At 40.9% G+C, this 11,961-nt stretch overlaps 1 pseudogene; it reads left to right on the forward strand.

Moving 5' to 3' along the window:
• The first annotated feature begins 1,055 nt into the window (after positions 1 to 1,055).
• Positions 1,056 to 11,459, forward strand: LOC101404410 (C-X-C motif chemokine 17-like; annotated as a pseudogene).
• Positions 11,460 to 11,961: the final 502 nt, after the last annotated feature.

Here is an 11,961-nt window from a genome sequence, read left to right on the forward strand (position 1 = left end):
CTCTCTTAGGAGAAACAAAGTCACACCACCTGTTCTCACTCCTGCCTGCAGGCTGCTGGGGAGGACTTCCTTGTTAACCACCCTCTCAGGCCCCACAAATATTGCCCAGCACTCAAGCCCACCTCTCCTCTTCCTTTGGGCACGTTTCCTAAAGTCTCTGGACTAGGAGTCAGGTTTAGTAAGTGCTGATATTCTGCAACCTTAATGTTCACTCCAAGCCATATTACCCCCTTCTTTTGCCTTGGGCTGTTTCCAAACAAAGTCTGGAGCTAGGAGCCCCAGCAGCCTGGGCAAACACCCTAAAGGGCTCCTTTCCTCCTATGGTTCCTGTTTTCAAACCCTGTTTCCTGGACCTGGAGCCCTGGAGATCTTCCACCAACCCAGTTCCCTGTCTTTTAGGCTGCAGCAACTAAGACACAGCCACTTTCCTGATGAATAACAAGGAGGCCTGATGTGACCCACTGCTCCAGGGGCAGTGTTTTGGGCAAGAAAGAATAGGCTGTCCTCCTTGATCCTCTCTGCTTCCCACCTCATGTGACCACAGTATTGGAGGAAATTGTCAACAGAATGAGGACAGGGCCACTTCCCAAAACAAAAACATTACCATTTTCAATATTGTGCCAAGGATGGGAGCAGGGAGGACAGAGGAGAAACAGACCATGTCATCCTCTCTTCTACCAACACTTACACTCACTTTCCTGCCAGATATTGAGCTAGAACCTGTTAAGAAAGGTATAAGGAAATTCAAAGGAGCAAAAAGACTTGGGGAAGAAATCATAACACCCCGGGGGGTAGGAAGGTGGGAAGGAGGAGGGGAGGGAATGAGTACTGCTGCCAGGTTATCAGTCACCTTCTTATGTTCTTAAGAATGTTTCATTTCCGTTTGGTCAGTTTCACCTCCCACATTCCGGTAAAGCACGTGGTCCAATCTGTTACCTAACAAGGCCATAGTCACTTCACCGTTCTCCCCTCTATTGGTAACACTGGCCTGGGATTAAAGCATGAAACGCCAAGCCAAGTACCCAGGCCTAAGCCATCCCAAGAAGTGGGCAGCCTCGAACTGGGAACCTTCCACACGCTCTTCAAGCAACCTAGAGCAGTACCAACAATCAGCATGAAAGTTCTAATCTCTTCCTTCCTTCTCTTGCTGCCACTAATGCTGATGTCTGTGGTCTCTTGCAGCCCAAATCCAGGTAAGTAAGATTCATTTCCTATCCAGGGGAACAAGGGAGGAGAAAACATGGCAAAAAAACATGCATTGAAATGTAGCCTCTTTTAGCTACAGGGATTTGGAGCACGTTAGCCTATCTCAGTGCTTGTTTCCTCATAAAAAGGAGAAAACTGTACTTACATCAAAGAGTGTTGTGACAGTTAAATGAGGTAGTGTATATGAAAATGTCTGAAACTGAGCTGGCAAAAAAATAAAATAAAATAAAATATAGGCTCAACAAAGATTTGTTCCCTTTCCTTCCCTCTAATCCCTTTTCCAGAAGAGTAATGAATTTCCCCCAGGCCAACCCTGGTGGTGGTGGTGTAAAGCTGTTGAAGGCAATCAGACCTTCCTAGAAGCTAAGGAAGTCCTTGATTTTATTCCTTATAGTGCACCAGATATGCCACCAACAATTTTTAATGCTATTTAACGATAAAGTAAGAACTATAAAAATGCTAGTTTTCCATATTTGAAGCTTTAGCCATACCAAGCTCAGTTGTAACAGCTCACCTTTTGGGAAGCAGACCTTTGGTTAGGGGTTCCCAATGGGCTCCAGTTTCACTACAGCTCAAGTGGCCCAGCCCTTAGCAGAACAACCAAGCAGAAGAGAACTCATCCCCACGTATGTTTCTACTAGACAGAACCATCTCCCCAAAGGCTACTTTGAGGTGAAATAGCTTTATTACATCCTCAGCATTAGTTCAGTGCTTAAAATCAGAAGTTTACCATACTCCACCCCAATATCAAACCTCCCCTCCCTTGTAGAGAGACATCTCTGGAAGCTGCTGGGCCTCAGAGCCCTAGGGCCTAGCCCACCCTTCTGGAAAGAAAGGCTTTTCTCCATCACTATGACAGACACCGAGGCTAGAGTCCTCAGCCTGGATTCAAAGCTCTAACCACATTCTGCCTTTCCAGTCCACCTCCTCCACTCACTAACCAATGCTCTATGCTTCACCTAAACCAGACTGTTGGCTCTTCCCTGAACAAGTCTTGTGTTCTACTTTGTTCATACACCCAGCTCAAAACCACCTCTTCCCCCACAGCCTCCCTTGCTTCCTCCCACGACCAGATATGAGCTCTCCCTCCTGCGGACGTTCTTAGCCCTAACTGGACTCCCTCTCTGCACTTATCATATTCTGCCTTATACTGAAGGTGTTGCTGTGCCTCTCCTACCTCCATCCCCTGCCCTTCTACACTGTAGTCTCCTTGGTGGCACAATCTGGTGTATGATTTCCATAACCCTCACAATATCCAGCACAGCATTCAGTAAATATTTGCTACGTGAAAGAAAATGTCCTCAGGTTTCTAAGTTCAAAATATTGCTCTTGGAAAACTCTAGACCCAGGATTGATAGCAGCTCTATTGACATTTGGGGCTGGATAATTCTTTGTTGTAGGGTGCCGTTCTGTGCAATATAAGATATTTACCAGCATACGCGTGGCCTCTACCCACTGGATACCAGTAGCAGCCTCTCCATGCACCCCCACCCCCCAAAAATCTCCTGGAAGGGGAAACTACTCCCCTGTTGAGAACCACTGTTCTCTATCAATAGTTCTCAAACTTGGTTACATGTTTAGAATTACCTAGACCTTTAGACTCAGCCGTGAAGTCAGGGGAACCAAGATCCAAATCCTAGCTCAGCCTCTTAACTTTGCAGCCCTGGAAACTTTTTGGAGCCTCAGTTTTATCATCTTAAAATGAATAAAATGCCACTTAGCACATAGAATTGTTGTGAAGGTTAAATAGTCTATAATGTGCACCTAGTAGGGCTTCAATAAACAGACTGAGTAGAATTTCTAAGTAGCTCCTAGAGTACAAGGGCAATGGACTGGGGAAAGCCCACTGCGCTGCCAGATGGCATGATTACAAACCACATCCATCCGAGGTGCCGGCTCAATTCCTGCAAAACAGACGAAGTCTGGCTAGAGGAAATGACACCCTCCACCTACCCCCTAAAAATAAAATCTGATCTAATTTTCTCTCTTAAAATAACTACATATATGCTCAATATGCTTTTCACAGGAGAGGAGGGAAAAATAGATGAGGATATATGAGAATGTTAGGAAATAAATTATAATAATAGATTACTCCTTGCTTCTAATATTACTTATTAATTATAAAATTACTTATAATAATAGCTGACGTGTTACACTATCCTATGTGGCAGGCATTGTTCTAAGCACTTCACACACATTACCTCATTCTGTCCTCACAGAAATCTAATGTATTTTTTTAACTTTTCATTTTTCAAACTTAAAAAATGTTGTAAAAATAATCAGAGTTCCAATATATCCTTTGTTCAGTTTTTTCAAATAACATCTTACACAACCATAATAGAATGATCAAAACCAGGAAATTAGCATTGATATAATACTATTAACTAATATACAAGCATTCAAATTTCACTAATCATCTCATTAATGTCCTTTTTCTGGTCCAGAATCCAACCCAGCATCCTACACTCAATAAAGTTGTCATGTCTCCTTGGTCTCCTCCAATCTAGGGTAGTTTCTCAGCCTTCCTTGTGTTTCTTGACCTTGACATTTTTGAAGAGAACTGGTCAGTTATTTTGTAGAAAGTCCCTCAATTTGCGTTTCTCTGATGTTTCCTCATGAATAATTCAGATTATGCAATTTTGGCAAAAAAACCACAGGAGCGCCTTCTTGGTGCATCACATCAGAAGGCCCATGATATCAGTAACTTCATTACCCGTGAAGTTAACTTTGAATACTTGGTTAAGGGGTGTCTGCCAGGTTTCTCTACTGTAAAGTTACTATTTTTCCCGTTGTAACTAATAAGTATCTTGAGGAGAGATACTTTGAGACAAGGCAAATAGCTTGTTTCTTCTCATCATACTTTTGCCCATTAATTTTTAAAATCCATTGATGATTCTTGACTACAACAAGTATTATATGGTATTAGCCAAATGGTGATTTTCTATTTCCATCCTTCCTTCTACATTTATTAGTTGGGATTCTCCTATAAGAAAGAGCTGCTCTTTCTCTCCCATTTATGTATTCAATTATTTATTTATATAAGTAAATATTCATGAATATTTGTAGATTATAATCCATTATCATCATTATTTATTATGTTCCTCATATTATTCCAAAATTGGCCATTGAGAGCTCCTCCAAGTTGGCTTCTGTGTCTTTTTGAAATATCATTTGCTTAGCAGTTCCTGACTTTCTGACATCACAAGATGTTCCAGGCTCATCTTGTATAAAATTTCCTGCCCCAGCCCTTGAATCAGACACGGTTCCTTTCATGGGAGAATGGTATTCACAAACCATGACACTAGGAATTGCCCATTGCTACTAGGTACTATTGCGTCTAGGCCCTCTAGTGGACAGAGCTAGGAAGCAGATGTATGCATACACACACTAATGCGCTACATTAGCCCCGATTTACAAATTAGATAAGTGAGGCACAGAAAAGTTAAGCAACTTGTCCAAAATCACAAAGCAAGTATGTAGTGGAACTGGGAAGTCAAAATAATGATAGATCTACCAAAAGTCTTAACAAGAAGAAGTAACTTCTTTACACGTACAAGTCAGCAGAGCAACAAGCCTAACATTCCAGCATAGACTCTCTCTTTGGGAAAAGAAATAGAAGTCTGCAAAAATAACCAGAATAACCAGCATGTACTGAACACTTACTTGGGTACTGAGCACCGGGCACTCCACGGTAGCTCATTTATTCCTAACTCTGCAAGGTGGATACTATTATCCTTGTTTCACAAATCAGAGAACCAAAGACCAAAGAAGCTAAGTGACTTGTCCAAGACTAGAGAGTTAAGTGACAGAACAAGTAGTTGAGCCCAAGTCTGTCTGGATAGAAAGTCCATGCTTATTCCACCGTTTCAGTACTTTCCAAATTTGATTTTAGGTAGAACATAAATTAGTTTTTACTTTAATAGTTATATGTTTATTTGAATGCATGTTATAAAAAAATCTAAGCATATGTCAAACCTGAAACCTCACAGATAATATTGCATAGGATGAAGCTGTTTTGTAAATTAAATTTATTTAAAGAAAAAGTACGAAGTAAATAACAGTAAAGGCAGTAGAAGCTATAGCAAAAATCATAAAGGTGGTCGTTACATGTTTCAGTGTTGGGAGACATTAGACTACAGTAACCGGCAGCTTCATTGTCAGTTACACCAGGAAATTAGGGTTATCAGAGCTGCAGAAAGAAAAACAGACTAAGAATCTTGGACCTGGGTTTTACCTCCAGATGTGTCACCATTACCTTTGTGAACTTGGGCATTTCATTTGCTCTCTTGGCCTCAGTTTCCTCATCTGAAAAAAAAGGAGATACTGATTTAGTTAAGTGGTACAACCCTTTTAAAAGGAACTTAGTAATGATATGAAGAAACACAAAGCTGTTCTTAACTTTTGACCCACTAATTCTACTTTGGGAATCTTGACCAATTTTGGAAAATAGTTACAAGCACAAAGAAATTTATCAATATCCAAAAATAAAGGAATCTAAATATTCAGCAATGGGAGAACAGTTAAACAATGTGGAGCACATATACTTGTTGGGAGTGTTATGCAGTCATTTAAAATGTCTGTTATGAAGACAACATAGCAACAATCTTATAAAGTGAACAAAAATAAATTTGTTCTCATGCTACGGTTATCACTACACAGAGAAAATCTTATGGAGGAAACACGCCAAAATACCAACAATTGATAAGAGTAAAGATTTCTTCATTTTGTACTTTCCACTCTAAAATCATTATATTACATTTGGAATGAAAAAAACCTTCTCAATGAAGGAATTCAACCAAATAATCTCCAAGATTCCTTCTGGCTCTCATATTCTACAGCTTTCCTCTGAAACTAGGAGAAGAGGTCAGGTGAGAGTAAACTGTTAGAACAGTTGGGATGGCAGGTGCTATCTATGCCTGTCTAAATTACTTTAACAGCACTCAAAACAGCCCATGAGAACATTTGGAAACTAGCACTCGGGAAAATGATGCAACACCCTCCATCTGTGTGGCAGAAAGGGCACGAGTCTGGGAAATAGGAGACCTGGATTGAACCAGATGATCTCTGAGGGCCCTCTCGAGACAACTTCTCCAAACGCTTACTCAACAAACACTTACCAAGTGCCTACCATGGGTCAGGAACCACATAGCTGAATGACTACTGAGCCACTCATTAAGAGCCTAATGAGGAAGAAAGAATTTTAGTTTGCTAGTGCTGCCGTAACAAAATACCACAGACTGGGTGGCTTAAACAAGAGAAATTTATTTTCTCATGGTTCCAGAAGCCGGAAGTCCAAAATCAAAATGTCAGCAAGCTTGTTTTGTCTGAGGCCTCTCTCCTTGGATTGCAGATGGCCACCTTCTTGCTATACCCTCACATGGTCTTTCCTCTGTGCATGTCCATACCTGGTGTCCCTGGTCTCTCTTCGTGTGTCCAAATCTCTTCTTCTTATAAGGACTCCAGTCAGATTGGATCAGGGCCCACCATAACGGCCTGGTTTTAACTCAGTCACCTCTTTAAAGGCCCTATCTCCAAATACAGTCATTCTGAGGTACTAGGGGTTAGGACTTTAACATGAATTTGGGGGGACACAATTCAATCCACAACAGATTTCAGGCAACAAACTATAATTGTGCAATAATAGACATGCAGTCATATAAGAACAGGAACCATGTGAAGGCTGACAGGAAATACTGGAAACTACTCTACAGAGAAAGCATCATCTGGGCCCAGTTCTAGCTCCAGATTCTCAAGTCTATAAATCATCATCTTTGATTGTCATAAAAATATTTCAGGTATCCCAAAATGGGAACAAAACAGCACAGGTGATAAAACAGACTTGAATAGAGGCCAAAGAGGAATGGATTTGTTCCAGAGGAACAAAGGTAAATACCATCCTCTTTTACTTGAACTGGGAGTATGGATTCAAACACAGCAAACTTGGAGGCCAGGTGAAAATCCTGACTGGTTTATGAGATAATCTCCTTCTTGCTCTCGTCTCTTAAGTCATGAAGATTTTAATGTGTGTGTTGGGGGGTGGTGGTAAGATCTTGATTGACCACCACCTTTTGTCCTCTCTTCCATCCAGAAGCCATTGTGTCTCCTCCTACCTCCAGCTAAGCTTTCCTCTAGGCCTGATTTAAACCTCAATTCCTTATCCACTTAAAATACTCTCTTGAAGTACCCTAGATCCCTGAGGAAAAAAGGAAGAGAAATGGAACTGCAGTGACCTAGGTAGCACAATGTTGTGGGGCCGTTTCTGTTGGTCCCTTCCTTTTCCGGCATCTGAAAGTGACCTGTTTCCTTCCAACAGGGGTCGCCAGAGGCAACAGGGGCCAAGGCCAGGCTTCTGGGAGGTGGCTCCAGGCAGGTGGCCAAGAATGTGAGTGCAAAGGTCAGTAACTCAGCATCAACAACAGCAATGCACCATCATGATCCCAACACTCTCCCTTGAGTCCCTCTGAGACCAGTGCAGATGTCATCTGAGCTGACCTCACCCCTGCCCCTCTCCATCAGCCCACCACATGCAGCACCAATGCTTGTTTTCTTCCTGAGTCTCAGGCAAGAGCTGGACTCCTCCAAGGTGCAGGGGAGAGCTGGCTGAATCTCTGGCTGCCCCCTACCTCTGAACTTTTTCTCCAAGAACTCAGGGCTGCCTTTCCTGGATCTTATTCTCAACCTTATTTTACTCACACATTAGACTGAAATCAGAGAGGAAAAATGGCTTACCCGAGGTAAAGCAGACACTAATAGGCAGACACCTAAGTCTTATTCCTCATTTTCTGGTCTCCCTAATGATATCCTGATGCCCTCTCCCAACCTGCCACCAGATTCTTGACAATATAGGTCAGGCAAAACAAGTCAGAAGTCCTGGGGCTCATATAACTGGGTACCTCCACTGCATTGTGTTGTCCCTTTTCCCAACGCCACTGCAGTAGGAAACAGAAAAAGGAAGGCAAAGAAGATGGCAAGTAAAGCTCTGCCCTACCCCCTACTCTCAAACATATTAACCCTCCGGTCTAACCAATAACCCCATTATTACAGATTGGTTCCTGAGAGCCCCTAAAGAAAACTCATGACACTGCCTGGGCTGCCACAGAAGCAGTGTCCCTGTGATCATTTCAAGGGCAATGTGAAGAAAACCAGTAAGTTTCAAAAGAATGACCTTCCTTAAACCAGAGTCCTCTGTGAATCAACCAGAGATGAAGCAGGGGTTGAGAACAGACAAGAGAAGTGAAATGGAGACCAGGAGAAGCACACATCTCAGCCTTTTCTACTCAGTGTCCACTCCTGGGGAAACAGGAAGAGGAAGAAAAGCAGGACACAATTCTCCTAACATCAGAAAGGGTTAACCAAATTCGTAGATTTTAGAGCACCATTGCTTAACAAAGTGGAGGGAGATGGGGCTGTGGGGGACCTAGTCATTGATCTCTGAAGATGACACCAGTGTCAGCGTCAAACAGAATTTGATTCCTCCCTAGACTACCAGTTTTTAAATGTCACATAAAAAGTAAATTGGCAAATGTTAGACTGATTGATCTTATGATATTATCAAGAATGGGATAAATCAGGATCTTTATTACTGTTGATGGAAGTAAAATACAATTTGGGAGTACTCTATCAAAAATTTAAATGTGTCTACCTTTAACCCAGTATCCTCCCTTCAAGAATTTTTTAGGGACGGCCCTGGTGGCGTAGCGGTTGGGTTTGCGCGCTCCGCTGCAGCGGCTCGGGGTTTGCGGGTTTGGATCCCGGGCACAGACAGATGCATCACTTATCAAGCCATGCTATGGCGGCATCCCATATGAAGTAGAGGAAGATGGACACAGATGTTAGCTCAGGGTCAATCTCCTTAGCAAAAGAGGAGGACTGGCAATAGATGTTAGCTCAGGGCCAGTCTTCCTCACAAAAAGAAAGGAAAGAAAGAAAGGAAGGGAGGGAGGAAGGGAGAAAGGAAGGAAGAAGGGAGGGAGGAGGGAGGGAGGAAGGAAGGAAGGAAGGAAGGAAGGAAAGAAGGAAGGAAGGAAGAGGAAGAAAGAATCTCTAGTGTAGAATACTTGCATGGATACTCAAGAAGGAAGGAAGGAAGGAAGGAAGGAAGGAAGGAAGAAAGAAATCTCTAGTGTAGAATACTTGAATGGATACTCAAAATATACCTACAAGAATATTAATTATAGCTGTATTTGTATTGACAAATAAATGGAAATAAACAAACTTCATCAAAAGCAAATTGGGCAATTGTGTGGTTGTCAAAAACAATGAGGTAAAACATTATATGTTGATCTGAAAGATATCCACAAAATATTAAGTGAAAAGAAATACAGAGACCCCTACTTCACACTCCTTATGAAAATAAATTTCAGGTGGACTAAAGATCTAAATGTGAAAGATAACTTTATAAGGGAATATAGGAGAATATATTCATGACCTTGGGAAGGATTTCTTAAATAAGATACAGAAAGTAAAAGCCATAAAAGAAAAGATTAATAAATCTGACTTCAATGAACACAGGGGTGCATGTATCTTTACGCATTGGTGTTTTCAAGTTCTTTGGATAAATACCCAGCAGTGGAATAGCTGGATCATATGGTAGAGACAGAGATTGGATTGGTGGTTACCAGAGGGGAAGGGGGAAGGGAGGAGGATGAAAGGGATAATTAGGTACATGTATGTGGTGATGGGTTGTAATTAGTTCTTGGGTGGTGAACATGATGTAATCTATGCAGAAATAGAAGTATAATGATGTACATCTGAAATTTATACAATGTTATAAAGCAATGTTACTGCAATAAACAAAAATAAAAATAAATCTGACCATTGAAATTAAGAAACTGGTCATCAAAAGAATAAAATGACAATCTAAAAGTAGGAGATGACATCTGAAACTGATATAATTGACAAAGGATTAATATTGAGAATATAGAAAGAATACCTCCAGATGAATGAAAGGAAGGCAAACAACACAACACACAAATAGGCAAAAGACTTGAATAGACTTCAAAGACAAACAAATCCAAATAGCTAATCAACATACGAAATGGCACTCAACCTGACTAGTAAGTGGGAATGTGAATTACATCCAAATAGATATCACTATACTGCATTGGATTGGCAAAAATTTTAAAGTCTGATAATACCAAGTGTTGGCAAAGAGTACAACAGAGAAACTCTCATACCCTGCTAATGGGAGTGTAAATTGGTAAATCACTTTGAAAAAGTGCTGGCAGATATCTAAAGTGCTGGCAGTTATCTACTAAAGTTTAAGCTCTGTGGCCAGGCAATTCCACTCTTAGGTATATACTCAAAAGCAATGCAGGCTTATATACACCAGGAGACATGTACAAAAATTTCATAGCAGCATTGCTCATAACTACCCCAAACTGAGAACTAAGCAATGAATGAATAAATGGTGGTGCATTCTAATATTATATATCAGGGAGAGTGAACAAACACATAACAATGTAAATGAATCTTACAAACGTAATGTTGAATTAAAAAAAAGTCGTAGAGAAAATAGCTATAGTATGATTTCATAAAGTTCAAAAAAACAAGCAAAATTAAACTAAATTATTTAGGAATACATAAGTAGGTGGTAAAACAATAAAGAAAAGAAAGTAAATGCTTACTATAAGAATCAGGATTACCCTCTGTGAGGAGTGAGAGGGAGATAGATAGTGACTCAGAAAATGAGGGTGTGTTGCTGGGCAATATTCTATTTCTAGGCCTGTTTCATGAATATCTGCTTTTATAACTATTTATTGAACTGCACATATGAGTTTTTATGGACCGCTATTGATGTACAATATTTTGCAATAATAAAAGATTTGTTCAAGGTGCAGAGCAAATAATATGTATAGTACAATCTCATTTTAGTTTTTTAAGTAAACCATCAAGTTTACATACAAAAAGATATGGAAGACTACGAGCAAACTATTAACAGTGCAGTTAGCCTCTAGGGAATGGGGAGTGGAGGTTGGGGGTGGGGGGAACTTCCTTTCACGCTTTTACTGTATATATTTTTTTTATTTTAATTTTTTCCACTGGATGAGTATTATTTGTATAATTTTTAAAAGCTCTCATAAAAGTTAAACTTTTAAAAATATGTTTGAACTCTAGTCTCTCCCCTTTATTTTCACCCTAGGGGCACCAAAGGCACCACAGGAAGCCAAACAAGTCACTCCAGAGCCTGCCAGCAATTTCTCCAACGATGTCAGCTAGCAAGCCTTGCTCTGCCTTTTTATAGGAGCCTCTGAGAGCCCACTCTCCCAAATGAAACATTCTCTCAGTCAAGACGGCAGTGGAGTGCAATTCTAGAGGATGCTCTTCTCCCACCTCAAGCTCCTCTTCCTGTCTCCACTCCAGTGGACTCAAAAAAGCATTTTCCCTAAGATTGTTGCTCCTCTAGTGCCTTCTTTCCTCAGTCTTTTCTGTGCCTCCCTTACCCAGGCTTAAGCTTAATTACCTGAAAGAAACCAGGAAACCCAGGTTTCCTAGCTGGTCCCAACAACCAGGCAAGTAGCAAAGGAAAGTCAATAAATACTTTTAAATGTAATAGGTCAAACATTTTCTTTCAAATGGAGTCTGGCAACTCACATTCAATCCAGGTGTCTCCACTGTTCACTCCAAATCTTACCCTGATTCTACACACACTTCTCACCACCACCATCCTCATCTCTCTCCCTCCACTGCCCAATTTTTTTTTTTTCACTCTGTTACTCATTCAACAAACCTTTCTGGGGTAAGAACTGGGTGGAG

This window comes from Ceratotherium simum, chromosome 33 (assembly GCF_057802395.1).
Source record: "Ceratotherium simum simum isolate JZ-2026a chromosome 33, ASM5780239v1, whole genome shotgun sequence".
NCBI classification, from domain to species: domain Eukaryota; kingdom Metazoa; phylum Chordata; class Mammalia; order Perissodactyla; family Rhinocerotidae; genus Ceratotherium; species Ceratotherium simum.